At 40.9% G+C, this 16,952-nt stretch overlaps 1 long non-coding RNA gene across 1 annotated transcript; it reads right to left on the reverse strand.

Annotated features, from left to right (window-relative positions):
- Positions 1 to 567: 567 nt before the first annotated feature.
- LOC137483535 (uncharacterized) lies at positions 568 to 3,216 on the reverse strand. The gene is made up of 3 exons (XR_011004531.1): positions 3,089 to 3,216; positions 2,587 to 2,724; positions 568 to 853 (listed from the first exon to the last, which is right to left on the reverse strand). It is a non-coding gene; the product is annotated as an uncharacterized lncRNA (long non-coding RNA).
- Positions 3,217 to 16,952: the final 13,736 nt, after the last annotated feature.

Below are 16,952 nucleotides of genomic sequence, written 5' to 3' on the forward strand. Positions count from 1 at the left end.
TCTGATGAGAGGGTTGCCATGTTGGAGCAAGGGAGAAGTGTGAGGAGAAAGGAGTGGTAGAGATAGTGTGTGATGAACTGACCTCAACCTCCATTATTTATCTCCCCTGCGCCACTGGGAAGGAAAAGGTAAAGAATTCAGGAGTAAAGTGAAGACTGGGAAGAAGGGTCAGGTGGAGGAAGGTGTATTAAGAATTGATTTTATTTCTCAGTATCCTACTCTGATTTGATTGGTAATAAATTATTTTCCCCAAATCAAGCCTGTTTTGCCTATGACTGTAACTGCTGAGTGATTTCTCCCTACCCTTATCTTGACCCACCAGGCTTTCATTATTTTTTCTCTCCTCCAGATAGAGTGGCTTTGGTGGGCAGTGGGTGTCCAGGTAGGTTCAACCCCACTACATGACCTACCTCAAAGTCAGCTGGGGTTCAGATTAAGGAAGGATGGATTTCATCCATGGGAAGTATATATGAAAGGACTTCAGGGCTTGCTTCCTTTAAGTACGGAGTATATATTTAGAAGCACCGAACATTTCAATGTTTGTGTAAAATCCTCTTCACTTCTTTATTTCATGGCCACAGTCTTTCTATTTTCCATTTGCTAAAAAAAAAAAAAAAGAAAAAAAAGAAACTTTGCGTTTAAGAAGAAATCCCTGCTATCCGGCACCATGCAATTAGCATATATGAATAGGAAATGAGTTCCTGCTGCTCTGGACCATTGTTAATCCATATTGATGGGCTAGAAAACATGACATCAACTGTTAAAATCCAAGAACATGCCTTAAAATATTCAAATGCTGTACCTGGTCCTGTGTTCACTCTGCATCTCAAATTCTCATTGACTTTGTGGGTGCCTGGAATGCAGGAGGAATGCAGGATTAGGTACACAGGCTACGTGTGGTATGCCTACCTGACAGTGAAAACAGTTTTGGTTCTGTCTGAAATTCTCTGAGACGTATATTCAGGTCAAAGGAACTGGACAAAAAATACACACAAATTTTCTACAGCTGCTATTTGTTCTGGGCCAGATGCCACCACGAGCTCGTTGGGGCTGTGTTTAACTGCTGCTGAAGTGGTATATGCACACTGCACTGTGCAGTGCTAGAGAACTGTGGAGCTAATCACCTTTTGAACTCCCTTACTAGACCCACACCTGCTTGTTCATTAGTCTCTTTTATAACTTTTATGCAAACTGGTGGCACATAAAATTTGTCTTTAATGATGGGAGAAAAATATCATCATAGTGATGGTTGAGGCACTGAGTAATTTTGTATTTTTAGGGAAGCTCTCAAGGATTAGTGCTGTGGCAGTGACCTGAGAGTTGCTGAGAAAAAAAGACTAAGGAGTCATTTGAAGTGGTGTATATTAGAGCAACCCTAAGGTTGATCTTAAATGCAGCCAAATCCAAAATCAGCCCGTATGCCTCTAGATATAGAAGTAAAGATGTCACAATCACATTCAGTTTCACCATTCTTCCTCTTTTTTCATCCTTGTTGTGCAGAGAGAAGCATCCCTTTCCAAGCCAACAAATTGTATCTGTATATCTTTGTCTCCATTAAAAAATGCACATAGAAATACCCTAATCCATAAAGAGATACACCTCTGAGTTCAGATCTGTCTGTAAGAGAATATCTGAGTATTCCTAGAGTCTCCAAAGAGCTGTATCTACCTATCTAATGTCAGCCCACCCATGGTGTGGGCTGGCTCAAAGACTTTCTCTCAAAGCCCATTTACTTAAATTGTTGTTCATAAATTGTTGGCCTTATCAAATTTAATGACATCTTCTGAACCATCATTATTGAGAAGGGAAATGTGTGAGTAATTTCTTTCCCAACAAATAAAGGTTCAAAAGTTTCAAGCACCAGCTAGACCTTTACTTTTCAGACCAATCTTTCTACCCCCAAAAGTCAAAGCCATTAGCCCATTTTAGAATTTGCAGGCTGTGAAATGTCATTCTAAAAAGAACAATCTTTTCTGAGATATTGGAGTACAAAAGCTACCTTATTAAGGTATCACAGTACTATTGATAATAGCTTTGGCAAAGACCTTACAGGTCACTTAGTCCAAACCCCAGCAAGGAACAGTTATGCTAACCTTTTGCACAAGCCTTGTTTTCAACACCTCAAAACTGATGCAACTCCAGGACTGAAGGCTTGGTTCCAGCCCCAATTACCTTCTCCTGTAATCCCCTAAAACTCACTCTTTCTTTCTTTGGAGTTAGGCCTCCAGTCTCTTTCTTTTTATTTAACTTCAGCAGCACAAAATATTTCTTTTCAGAAAGCTTGTCATTTTTCACCTTTGATGTGTAGGTCTAGTTTGGAATCAGTGAATCAGTGGGTTTCTCAATTTTTATGGGGCTGTTTTCACTCTTTTATCATTAAACTTTTTAAGCTGACACTTTCCTGCATCTAAGTTATTCCTTTGAGGGTGCAGAACTTAAGCTGAAGGATCCAACAGTTTCCAAAATCAACAATAGGAAGAGAAATTATGTTAAGATATTTGGGTGATGTTTTTTGGCAGACGGATCTTAAAATACAGGAGGGACAGCTTTCCATGGAAAAATGTGCTTTTTTAATGGAAAGGTAACCTGTTCATCATAGTATTGTGTTCTGTAAAAGCTGGAAAGAGTAGGTTGGGACAGGCAAATCAACATGGACCATTTAAAAACTATCAGCCTTTGGGCAATATCTCCTGACTGGGAAATGCTGCAGAAGAAATACTGGCTCTGAGAAAAAAACTGAGCTTGGTAGTTCTCACTTTCTTGGGATACCAAACTAAGTCTCATATAATTCCGCTGCAGAACGGTAGAAAGAAAATGCCAAAGCATTTCAAGGGGAACAAGAAAATCTTTAACTAGGAGTCTTCATTTTGAATGGACTTTTCTTGTGTAGTCTGGTGAATAAAGCAAATATTCATTGGATTATACTTTTAGAACAATTATTTAGTTTGCTGCAATCATCAGATTGCCAAACAACTAACTAATACTGAATTTCATCTGAAAGTTGGGAAGAATCAATTTTGTCATGATATTTCAGTGTTTTTTCTTATGCATCAGCCACTAAGTGGAGAAACATCAAGTTTAATCCTACCTGAGGGATAGGACAGACAGGTCAGTGGGTCTGTGAGCAACAGGATTCAGACCCCTCATGCAGAGGATGCCATGCCCGTAGAGGTGGGGTCACCTCCCAGTCTTCATCTGCCAGGCCCCGTGCCCTGCTTCCCCCCATCTCTCCAGGCAGCTGGGCAGGCAGAGGCAGGCTGGTGCTATTGGTTTCCATCTGCCTATTTCCTCGTTGCTATGACAACCCACCAGAAACTACATCAAGAGCTGCACCACCAGCTATCAGAGCCAGTGACAGGAGGTGTGTGTCACAGGAGCCTTTGGCTGGGGCCGTGTGTGCTGGCCACGGTGTCTGCTCCCCCGTGGTGGGGCAATAACACATCCCTGCTCAAAGCCAGCCTCTTAGCACGTCACGGATGCAGGAGCTGGCTCCTCGTGCTCCTGACTGCGGACAATAAAATGTCCTCATGAGGTTATGTTTCCTACCCTTCCTATCCCATCTTGGGATGAAACCTATGTAAAATGAGTATTTCCTTTATTCCTTGCTCCTTCCCTGGGCTAGTGTATTCTTTCTTCCTCAGTGTTACTGTCAGTGTCTTTCCTGTTTTCAAAACACATCTTAAACTGAATTATTTTTTTAAACTCTTACCAAGTTTCTGTGTAAATGAGGTATCTGTATTAGATATTGTATTTCCTGCTTTGTGCACTAGTCTGTGTTTCGGAAGTGAAAGCACGGCCTACCTCTGTTTCTCAGAATAATAAAAGATCAAAGCATCACAGAAGCTGTGTCACATAGTGTATTTTCTTGCAGTATACATTATTAATTTTGTTTTTGTTAGCAAAGCTGCATCATTTCAGCTCAGGAGAGGAGGGGATAGCTTCTCCTTCCATGCAAGTAGGTGGCAAGGCAGCCATTGGTATATTAGACAATGGGGGAGTTTATCCCACCCAACCTTTGGGAAAACTGGGGAAATGAAAGCCTCTGTAGTCATTGCCTGATATCAACTCCTAATTTTAGCCACTCAGCAGTGTTTCTGAAGGTAGATGATTGCTTTGAAAGGCCATTGTGATGTTTCCTCAGCCTTTCAAAAGCAATGTATTATTTTTAACTTGGGGCATTTTACCATCTTCTTGAACACCAACCTGCCTGGATTTCTCCCTTATTATGACTCCTACACTGGAAACATTTTCTTCTCTCATTATTTGAAAAGCAGAAGTTTCCAAAGCTATATAAATAATTCATGAGAAAGCATGCCTGCCATGTGTGGGAATAAATTGTGTATGGGAGGAAGAGTTCAGGGGGTACAAAAATTGGAACAAACAAGTGCAGAAGATGCTAAAATCAGGCTGGATTAGTTGCTAATCTCTACCAGGCCAATAAAATGCAACAGAGAAAAAAATCCAGAGAAAATGGGCTTGAAGTGACGACCTAACCTGGAAGCAATTTGGGGCCAGGACAGCATTGTTACATATGCGTACAACATCTGAGTACACGCTCTGTGTAGAGGAGGAGTGTAAATTGTTGTCTATATATGAACCATAATATGCCTAACCACACTCATACTCACTACTAATAAAAACCAGCACATTGTACCTTTTACCTCCCTCACAGTAAAGGGGATCATGCAAGAGGATGGTGAGAGATGTTCTCATTTCAAACATTAAAAGTAAAATAAATGTTAAAAAAATAAAAGCTACTAAAAAAAAAAAAGTTTTTTTTAAAAAAAGATACCTTGATTTGGGTGCATTTTAACTGACTCAGCATGCAGAAAACTTCACAGACATGTTAGACTTCGGAATAAGCGTTTTCTCTTTCTTTGTCCATTGATGCCACTAGAAGAAAAAGAGTTGAGATATGGATATCCATTCCCTTCTAAAGCTGAGGAGAGTGCTCAGTGCTTTGTCTTGAGATTGGACTGAAGTGTGGGTGATGCAGATCTTTCCTGACTAATTTCTTAATACATTCACTTTGTGAAAAAAAATGTGTAAAACCTATAATTTACAAAGTGTGTGTTGGATGCTGGGAATCTTGGCTCAAGGATACCAGTCCCTTTTCCTTTACCATGAGTATTTTTGGCACAGGAACAGTGGATATCTCCCTGCAGTGATGGGGACATCTAGTCCAATGAGCTGGGAGCTGTACTTGGTAGATGAGTGACTACTTAAGAGAAAGGTGTGTGTGATGCTCTACTCCCTCGCTAGGACTAATTGCCTGACTCAGGAGAGTGAGAAAACTCTGCAGAGTCCTTGGACAGCAGAGGCTCCTGTCTGAGTTTCTTGACCTGGTAAGATGAGGTACATGTTAGGTCCTACAGTTTGCAACTAGGAATCTGCAGAATGGATTATGCATATTTCCCAGGGACTTTTTAATGTGAAATACTGAAACAAGGTTCAGAGCAGCCAGGCACTGCCAGGTTATCAACAGGACAGCCTCAACAGGAGGCTCAAGGTGTGTCTGGGAGAGGCACAGGTACTTCTGCTCCCTTTCCTCTACCTAGCAGCTTCATTCTGTGTTGAGGAGATACTTGAGTCCTTCAGACAGACTAGGTCCCAGTGGAACTCCCTCACTTGATGAAGGAGCCCTTGACACCTCTGAATGGGATGGAGAGTGAGTTCTAACTCACCAGGACAGCTCTTGGTATGGGGCTTGTCCCACGAGTATGCTCATGGCCAGTCACTAACAACATCAGCTGAATTAGGCCCACCCTCACAGGACCTAGGTGAAGAGAAAAATAATTTCTGCCTGGAGCAGCAGTGGAGTTCCAAGGGGTGCAAGCTGAGAAGGAAATGTGAGGTTCGTGAGTTAACTTCAGCCTGCCAGAGAGAGGTGTTTTCATCAATATCTGCCTGGGTTCCCACTGTAGCCAGTGGAGATAACTGGGGTAAAGCATGCCAGACAGACATCCATTTTCTTTCCACTGACTATTGCCATTGCTTAGACAACTTTCTTCAATGATATGTGACTTCTGGTTACTTCTAGATGGCTAAAATAAAAGCAACTGTATCCTCTTCTGGGTATCAGAAAGCAAAAGTAAAGGGAGGTACTGAGGTATCCCTCACCTATTCTAGGAGTTAAGTGGCCACTAGAAATAGGCTTTTTTGGCTTGCAGCATTTGCTTTAAGGAAATAAGCCTATCCTGGCTAACTCTTGTTTCAAGCAAGGCTGTTGTATTCACTTCCAGATGCCAGGCCAGAATACATAAGGCAAAGTGAACACTGAAAATTTGGCCCACTGAGTTTTAAAAGATCTAGAGGTCTTGAAGAGCTAGTGGACTCAAGTGCAGAGACATGTGGAAAGCATTGCTAAGATGAGCTTAGCATATTCCTGTTATTAGTATGTACATCACCCTTGACATTGCTTGACAAAAACATGCCTTCTAAAACAGGCATGTTCCTTTTCCACGGCTCACAGAGATACAGAAACTGAAATCATATTTTATGAATGGAAAATGAAATTAGCCAGAAATTACAGTGATAAATGTAGCTTTAGAAAATCTTAATTCACTTCAGTTGAGTGATTAACTTCTGCCACTCCACAGTGCTCAGTTATTGCAAAGTCATTTGGTGACATTAAACAATTAAACTTTAGACCTGGGAATAATTTTGCAAATCTTTATAGAACCATAAAGTTCATTATTGTTTTACATGCTTGCAATGAAATACAGTGCACAACTCCAGCTGTTTGCTCTAGCATAAAGCCAGCCTCTGCATAGAAAATGATAAGCTCTGGGCAAACTACCAACTCTCCATCAGTCCAGCTCTCCCAAATGGTTATTCTCTGCAGGGCAGAGACTTGATTTGTTTCTCATAGCGAAAAGTTCCTGCAAAATAGTTTCTGCTGTAATAGTCTGACCAGAATGATAACTGTGGACAACAGTGGTCAGAAACAATCCTGGTGCGAATGGGCTCTTGCTGGGGCCAGCTCTGCTGCTGGCGAGCACTGGTTTCCCAGGTGGTGGTCTAGAGGCTTCAATTCACCTCACCTGGCATTCAAAGCAGTGGAAATAGAGGTGTTTTAACTTCTCTTCACAGTATTCAGCCTGGTGCCTTTCTTTGTGTCATTATTCCACCACAACAGGAACATTTTCATTGTAAATAGCCCTATTTCTGAGGAAGAAAACTGGGGCCCTTTAGGAAGAAAATTGTTGTTTTACTAAAAACACATGTGAAATGTCATGATTTCTCATTTTTTCACCACCAAATTACCATTTTGTGTGACACACAACAAAACCAGAACATATGTATGGGTGTGAAAATGGGTAATAACACTGCAGAAAAAATGTACTGAATGTTCTCAGCGATTTTTCAAGACCCCGCTCTTTTTAACAGAGTAGCTCTAGTACACATTAAACTAATAAGCAATATGTATTTGATTTCCATAATGTCCTTGTTGACAGCAAAGGCAGCTAATTAGTGTAATTGATATTTGTATTTACTTGGCTGTTCTCTTGTGTAATTTTGGAGAACGCCTGCTCATGCTTGTTATCCAAGGGCTGGGTGTAGGAACCAACCATGACAGTGGCATTAAGTGTTTTAGGGCTGGGCATGGACCCCAGGAGGATTCAGTGAGTCTGCAAAGCCTTGCTTTGTCACTGTCACTTTCATGACAAGTTGGGGCTTCATGGACTCAACCTCAAAATCTCCCATTGTGCACCCCAGCCACCATCCCCACATGACCCTACTTCATTCCTGTGGCCACTGTCCAGGTGCTACAGCTAGGAAACTAATTTTTGAAGCCTGGAAATGCTCATTTCCAAGCAGATACTTATTTTCAAAAAGAAGCTTAATTCTTTTATTTTTTACAGGTTCTGGCTACCAAATGTTATTTATAATAAGCTGCAAGACTACAGAGGTGATACCAGCAAGGCAACAAATCGCTGCATGACAGTACTACTTACTGTAGCAAGAAACAGCTTTTCTCTGTGACCGCATTTCTAATTGGGCTGTACGAAATAGCATTAGAGCAGTGGTGTATGAGAAGAATCATATTTGTATGAGGCTCATGGCTTGCTGTGGCTCATCCAGATACCACTTTACAACTTCAGTCATCAAATCAGCAGAACCACAACAGGCTCTGGTACAAGCCAAAGGGGAAAGTGCCATTGTAAAAGTGAATACAGCTGCTTCCATAATAGGACTAATTGCATATTGCATCGCAGAGCTAAATTAGTAGTGAAAACAGTTATAAAACCAACAGACAGTGAAACATGACTCACCAAGCAATTGCTGCCAGTTCGGCGAATTCTCATTGGCCCCAGTTCAACAGCCCACACCTGCATTTTCTGAATAGTAAATATATAATAAGGCATAATTACTAGAAAAATACGCAGCACTCCAAATGTGACAACACGCTACTTGTTTATTGGGATAGTGAATAGTATATAATAAGTTTGACCCCAAGTGCTTCTGAGCCACCTGGGGTCACAACACAGAGAGGAGACAGACAGCACAGTCCTGAACCGTGTAATGCAGGAGGGGTTATCTGTAATGTAGCTGATGGATGCGTCCAACTGACATGCTGGAGTGACACAAACCTCCCCGTGCTACTAAATCAAAGGAGAGTAAATAGGAAGAAAACATAAACAATAATCACTGTTAAAAAACCCCAGATATTTATAGCGTGGCTTAAAAATTCAAGCTGCAGTCACTTGGGATGTCTCAGCTGACTTTACTCACAGTAACAGCTCCCTCAATAAAAAACAGATGCAGAAAGTGAACTTCATCTGTTTCTTCTGCTTATGGTCCTTTTCTCCCCTCTCTTTCCAAGGGGTTTTGGGACTGTGCTGCCCATAGCTCTGTGTGAGAGGTGGAAATCAGGCCCAGGGCTCAGGGAGTGAGGAGTGTGAGGTGTGTGAGGTGTGTGGGGCAAGTTCTCTCCAGTGCAGACCTTGGAGCTGGTGCTGACTGCCGAAGATAAACTCTGCTCAGGCTCCAAGGATGGCAGTACCTGGACACTGCTCCAGGCTCAGCAGTGACTCCCAGTTTGAACAGTGGTTTTGAAGGACATTGAAATATTTGGGTCCTGCTTTCCCTCTTTCCCATGAAATTATTTCCTCACTGATTTCTGCAGAGCATAGGTGTAAAATCTTTGGTTTTCCTCCATCTTTATCAGACAAAAGACATTGCAATGCTCCAACTGCTTCTTTCAAAGTCTGTTTTTATACCTGTCTCTATACATAATGGGGGAACAGCTTTAGAACAGGCACATTAACATTTCTTACCTCACCTCCAGGACAGCAGCTATTACTGAAAAAGAAATTCAGACATCTAAATTAATTTTGCATTTCCACTCATGCTGCACTAGTGTAGTTCACAGAAATAATTTCTGTCCTACAGTTCAGCTTTCAGAGATGCTGGAATCTCTCTCCTGAGCCGCTTCAGACTCAAAAGTAGTGTGACTGTGATCAGGTCATTTGATGTCTCAAGTCACTTGATGAGCAGCTAGCAGGACACTCGCGTCACATGGGGAGGAAAAATTTAATTTGGGTGCCTTGAAGAAACAGGTCTCCCTGCTTTCAGCAGTCTGATATGGCATCACTGCCTCAAACTAACCTGTATTATTCTGTTTTTCACTCTCATGAGCACTTGAAACTTTTCCATGAGCAGACAAAAATCTTCAATATTTCAAGGTTATTCCCTTTAGTAGAAAAGGAGTTTTTCCTGTGCCTGCAGGATAGTGTGTGCTCCAGCTGAAACATTTGACTGTTAGCAGGAGCAGTAAGAGCAACCCCACATGGCTGGGCTCTGGGTCTCCAAACAAGGGACTCACTGTGCATCTCCTTCCTTCAACTTGTAATGCCTCTTACCACATTCCTTATGGAAAACAACAAAGGGTGTGGGTGGGGTGCCCCTTCAGCTGGACATGGTTGGTGCTGCTTCACAGGCTTGAGGACCATCTGAAATCAGGGATTTTCATTGCTTGACAGGGCACAGGACATTTTGCAGTACACCACATTTCTGCCATGACTTAAAAAAAATTAATCTGTTTCAGTTGTGTACAAATTAAAAGCAGGTATAAAGTCAAAGGCTCTGAGTCTTCCATAAGACAATGCTGACCCACATAAAGGTACAGCATTATATACCAGGGCTTCCCAAGCTTTTCTTCTCCTTCTATCCAGAAATTTTGTCTTGGCAGAATTTTAGAATTTCTAAAATCTGAAATTGTCCATTTTTATCTGGGATTTCCAGGCGTCTGGGAATGTTATCAACTGGCAGCCACACTGAATCAGATTTACTGTGCATGTACTGAACTCTATGCAGTCTGGAAATGCCATACAGGGATGAGATAGATTCTTCCTGCATGGAATAAAGCAGCTGATTAAAACAATGGGAGATCTATTACTGACACAACAGGGCCAGGATTTCACTCCACATTTTGATATAACATTTTAGGAAATGGGATTTTGCCCAGGATAGTTTAATTTGAAGGAATGCTGCCTAGAGTAGCTTTTTACTTCTAGAAATCCAGGTTCAAATGTATGTTGTAGGACTATAGATCTTGCTCTGGTCCCACCTCCTTAAACTGGCTTTTAATTTCCATACACATAATTTTCAGCAACAAAGTCCAGCCCTGCAGAGCTCAGATTAGAGCAAGAAGAGATTTTATAGTTCAAGACTGAAAGGCAGCAGGAGAACCGTATAGAGAGCTGCCTGCCGCAAATTTTATGCTGGCAAGTAGCAAGAAGCATTACACACAGGAACAAAAATTTTCTTAGATCTGAGTTAAAACTGTACTACCAGGAAGGAAAAAAAAGAAGAATGGAAAGGAAGGGAAGGAAAGAGTGCTTCAAGTTCATGCTTCAAGTTCTCCCTTGGTTTGAGACACTGAGAAATAGCTAAAGCGTAAGTGTAGGTCAGCCAGGAGCCTAAATCCAACCAAGATGTTAAGCCATTCGTGTACTGCAGGGAAGAAATTAGAATGCAGAGCAGACACATTTATCTTATTGTGTACGTTCAATCTGCAGATCTTAAACTTGAAAAATTTCTCCTTCAATGTCAGTTTTCTTCCTGCGTTGTGTGCATACGTCTGTGTGTGGGGTGCTCACACAGATTTAAAGCCACTTTTCTCTGCTGAACTTTTAAGAGCTTAAGTGTAAAACATTATGCAAACAAGTATTTCTGTGAAGCTTTGGAAGATGTTCAGAAAGCCTTGTTATCGGCTTCTTGTTGGCAGGCGTGTTGGTATTGCTTAAAACCCAGTGCCAGTCAGCACTAACAAACAACCTTTTATTCCTTCACCACATCAGTTCCTCAGAGCTGAATATTTCTACTCATATGGCAATATTTTAGCAAGTTGTTGAGTTTTACTTCAGTGTAACTTCAGCAACCAAAGAGCTGCACTTTTTCAAATTTTCAGAGGAATGGAATAAATTTAGGTTAAGTAACGATGATTATTCTAGGCAAAGATTTCCTTCATTTAATCTTCCCATAACCAAAACATGCAAGCAGCATTACCACTCATTAAAAAAAAAAAAAAAAAAAAAAAGAACTAATGAATTTTCAAGGGAAATTAGAGAATCAGTCCTAAAGCATTTGGATTAGGGAATCTAATTCTGCAGCCTCTTTGCATATGAAGCAAGAAGCAGAGTGGATGAGAGTCTTTGCTATATAGTTCCTCAGCCTGGTAGATTTATTTTTCATTCCTCTTCTCTCTGGCCAGAACTTCTGTTTCATTCTCTGCACCCTTCTTGCTCCAGTAAAGTTGTTTTTCTCTAATTTCCCTGAGATTGCTGTAAATCCAGAACTGTATTTAAGCATTTGCAGAGGTCTGACTTTTGTTCCTACATTTGACTTCGAGTGCCAGGACTTGGCCTTTCCTTCAGAAATGATCTGAGTGCTCAGTCACCAGCAGGTGAGTCCTGGGTGCACCTTGAATGAGGATACAGTGTCTGCTTTGCTTTTGAAAGTGACATTTGCATGCCTAGCACAGGGAACTCCATCTTTCAAAGATTTCCCCATCTCCTTTTAATTTGGAAGCATTCCCAAGGAAAGTCAGCAAACTGAGACCAGATGTATCTTCTCTGGCAGTGCTGGGGGGCTGCCCAAGTTCTGAAACTGCCATGTTTTTAATTGTCTTACAATGGGGCAGCACCCAGGAATGCAGGGCGTGGTGGTGGGATCCAGCACCATCCTGGCAGGAACAGCAGAGCGGTGGCTCCTTCGGAAACTGTCTCAGGAGCTGTGGCACTAGGAGGTCCACATTTTTTTACCTCTCCTTTTCACATTTGCTTAGTTTAAAAGGTAAACCTTTTTCCTGTCTCTGACCTACAGTCCCTCAGACCTCAGATGCACAGTAGGGAACCAGTGAATGACGTTTTGCAACAACTATATATCTGAAGGACACTCGTACCACCCTCAAGTCCCCTTTCTTTTCCTGTGGCACCTCTGCAGCAAGTCCATCCTGCCTGTACAACCTCCAAACTGAGCAGTTGTCTTCAGACAATTCATATTTTAATATTTTGGTACTGCTGCTGGACCAGCCATTCTCTCCTCAGTTACAAGTCAGTTTGGCTCTAGAAAGGTTGCAGGTAGTGAGGACATGGGAGGAGAGATTTCTCCCATGCTGAAGAGAAAACCATTCTTCTCCTATGAAAGCTAGCTCAGGATCAGATAATAGCATACCATGCAGAAAGAGGGGGCAAGGGGAGGAGGAGGTTCTTTTGGCTATGTTGCTGGACAAGGTCCAAGAGGTCTGGCTTTAGTTCATTGCCAGACCTAGGGTTGCCTGGGTATTGTGTAGGGTTTTATCCATTTTGTACTGACAGTACAGTCTGACTGACTATGATATAAATAGCTCTACCTCAGCTCCCAAATTGCCAAGGAACACTGCTTCTCCACCTCCTGAGCCCTTGTGCCACCTTGTCTATTCAAATCATAACAAGTTTGAGAAAAAAAAATGGTTTGGGCAGAATCAGTGTGCCAGATTTTGTTTGTGAGATGGGATCTGCAGGTCTGTCTTTGACAAGTATTGTGTGATCCCTGCTCCTGCCATAATGTTGAAGTATGGTAAGGGTGATGGGAGTGAGGGTGCAGAGCCAGGGACCTCAAGGAGCTCTATACCTGCCACCAAGGAAACTGCAAACTGCAGCCAGAAGATATTTATAATGTCATTTCAAAGTGATGGCCAGATTCTCAGAAATTTGCTTCTCTTCAGAGACATTTTCCAGACAGGAGAACATGGCAGCATCCTTCTAATAAACTGTTCCTGCAAATTACTTGCCCAGCTCCTACATGTGTGCCTGTGTGCACACTTATTGGGCACTGTTATGAGTGTGTTTTTTAGGGATATCTCAGGCTGCATCTTGAAACCCTGAAATATGATGTTGAAACAGAAATTCTGGAAACCAGGATAAAACCAGAAATGGATGCAAACACAATTAGAATGTATGGTGTGCCATCTGCATCTTTAATAAATGTTTGTCTGCAATGAAATACAATTAACATGTAAGATAATGCAGTTTACCTCATTTAGCTCTTCACTGGTTTATAAACAAATTCTGCCAGTTAACTGTCCCTGTTAAGCAGATGCACTCACCATACATGAGCTAAAACACACCGCAGACTACAAACTGGAACAGGTGCAGGGATTATAAGAGGATGATGAATTTGTCAATTTACCAGCTCTACACGTTGACAACAAAGAATGCATTTTATTTAAAACACTCGACATTGAAAAGTATTTTTTTCCTTAGTCTAAGGAGTCCAAGGTGAAGGGAAAAACATTCAATAAAACTTCATAATGTGTTCTGACTTCTAATCCTGGTACAGAGGTATTTCAGATAAATTCTATGTACTCTGTACTAATTAAGAAGGCCAATTATGCCATCAATTTTGAAATGGAAGGATTACTGGAGAACAACATAAGGAGAGCTTCTGATTACTCTAAGGAGGTGCTGTAAGCAAGGAAGATGTGGCAGAGAGGAAGATGTGGCAGTGAGAGCTGCTGAGGGAGAGGGCTGTGCATAGCACAGGACAACCTCCAGAGAGAACAGACTGCTTGTGGTACTATTTTTTTCACATCACAGTTGATTTCAATGTTGGTTTTGTGTTTACCCAAATTACCATCCAGTCTGATTTCCACAGGCACCCTGTGGCCCAACAATGTTCATAGCCACCTCTCCAATTCAGACACACCAACAAAGGTAACAGCTCTAAGTACTAATTTGCATCTTTGAACACTTAAATATCTGCAAATCTGGGCTCTTGTGCCCAGATTCCCAACATACTGTCAATGCTTCATGCTCAATCTTGCTCAGAAGCACCCTGAAGGACAGTCATCTATTGTCAAAAATGTCTTCTTGAACCCCATGCCTTTGCTTTGTGATTTTAGCTCATACTGGAACATATTAATTGCTATTAATTGTTTCATCAGTCTCTATGATTTCACTTAGTTCTCCAAGAACAATTCAGCAGGTGAAGCTTTTCTTGTCTTTGCTTTTCAGCAAGGGCTGGGTCTTCAACCAGCATAAATGAAGAAGTTGAAGGAGCTAAGCCAACAAACATTTCTAGGGAACATCATGCCAACATTGCGAATAACAGCTGAAATGTTACTCTTCTCAACAACTTTTTCGCATAAATTATCCTAGGTTTAAGTGTAGATAATGAAAGCCTGGAATCAGCCTTGGTGTAAAAGGGTAAAAGTCCTTTGACAGCAAGGACGTTGCATTTGGTTACCCCACAGCTGAGTTTATCCCAGTCAGTTCAGCTTGGCATTATCAGTGGGAAGATGTGGCTGTGAGTTCATGAAATGTCACAGCCTTACAGTTATAAAGGTGACACTTTAAATTGTCTTAAAGAATAAGTATGCATTTAATTTACATTTAGCAGGATGGTTACTGTATATCATTTAAATACTAAATCAGTCTGAGGTTTAGTATATGCACTAAGGTTAAAGAGTTACAGCAACTGGGGAGAATGGGCCAATTCACCTCTGATGAAAGGGTGTTGGCTCAGTGGAATGTTTTGGCTCTTTTTTTTTTTTTTTTTTTTTTGGTTTTGTTTTGTTTTTCAGAATCTTTCAGCAGAGAACATTGACGAAGCCTGAGACAAACTAAATGCTCTCTTGCTCATGTTTCCATCTACGTGGTAAACCTAAAGAAAGATTATTGTTCCCAAAGGCTGACTTTCCTACTGCTGACACAGTTGGTTGCCCAAAGAAATTGTGGCTAAATTCTTCAATCACACTTCAGCTGCTGATGTACCTTTTAAAGCTGCATATCTAAGTCCTGAAGGCACAGGATAAACAGCCAGAGATACAAAGGGGTCTGTGGGTTGTTTTTTGGGGGGGCAAAGGGGAGGGGCAGCAGGAAAGCAAGATTTTTCATTTTGAGGTGAAATGTCAAAGTGTAAAAAGTGATCATTCCAGAATAAAGCAAACTCCAAAGCATTTCTCAGAAATGGAAATAGTTGATTGATATGCATGTTCCAGTATTTCAGTTATTTAACTTAATAATATATCATTAGATTTTATTTTAATATCAGTAAACCTATTTTGTACAACACAAAATGAAAACTTATAAAAAGTCATCTTTCTGGGAAATGGAAGTGCTCTGTTCTTAGAGGATAGAAAGATTTATTTTTCTCTTTTACATTTGAAAACATTCTCATCAAAGGTCAGAAATTCCTGCACAATATTTTTGCCTTTGACAGTTTTAGTCAGGGAAACAGTTTTTGTAAAAGATTGCCACTAGCTTTAGCAAGCAGAGCATTATCAGGAGTACACAAGCTAATTGCCTACATGCACACAGAGGATCTTTGAGTGAAATTGTGCCTGCAGGTACTTTAACTTATTGCTGGAATTTCTATTCTACGCAGAAATGCTCTTCTTCCCTTTACCTCCCTCTCTATCAGATTTCAAATATTGCTGGATATTAAAGTAAAAAATGGTGAGGAAGTGAAAACCATCCTTTTCCCCTTTCAAAGGCAAATGTCATGGCTCTGTATTTGAATTCTTTCTCGTTAAGGAATTTAAGGCTGAGGATTGCTGTTCCTGGACAAAGCAGCAGTTGTTCTACCCCAATTGCATCATTTTAGCAAGAAATGAGAAATGCACCTTTACAGTTTTTTGAAAGTGTGTACCAAAATATCAGGAACAAGAGCGTGACAGTAGGATCTTCCATCTAAAGGAGACAATGGAAAATTCTCAGTGCTAAACGCAGATGAAACAAGCTACTTTGGCACTACTGGCTGTTTGTTTATGTTTTACATTGTTAGACAGAGAATAGCAGATGAGGTCACACTTTCTTTGTGAATCTGAATTTTACTTTGACACCTATATTTACTGCTGTATGTGACAAAAAGTGTATAACAGAGAACAAGTTCCAGCTCTTGGCATTGAAGTGAAAATTGTCATTAATTGAAAGTATGTTAGGGACAGTTTTACTGATGAAACATTAGGTCTAGGATGTGTTTGATTAGTGCTTCTTCTTTATGCCTTTGGATGTACAGGAGGCAGTAATAATCCTGTCAGCCACTGATACAAATCTTGACTATTTTAAAGTTTAGGACCGAGCAAGACAATGGAGGGGCAGGCTCCACTAAAGCCACTGAGAAAACCCACACAGTCACTTCACTGGAACCAAAGTTCCATCTGAAGTTTGGTTCAGACTGATCTGTAACACTACATCTTCTGTGGCAGCTTGACAAGTAAGGCTGCATTTTTTCTGTTTATAGGATAAAGCCTAAAGTAAAAGCACTTAATGCACATAGCATTGGGAAATGATATATTAAACACAAGAGAATTTTAAAAAAACTCTTTTGGCCTTGAACCATAATAGAAAGTTTGGGAAAACAGTGCATTTACATAGAAGATGACATTTTTTGTATTCTCTGGAGATTTAAGATGCAAGGTCATATTTGATTTGCCAGCTAGAGAAAAAAATCCTGTTGTTATT

This window comes from Anomalospiza imberbis, chromosome 1 (genome assembly GCF_031753505.1).
Source record: "Anomalospiza imberbis isolate Cuckoo-Finch-1a 21T00152 chromosome 1, ASM3175350v1, whole genome shotgun sequence".
NCBI lineage: Eukaryota > Metazoa > Chordata > Aves > Passeriformes > Viduidae > Anomalospiza > Anomalospiza imberbis.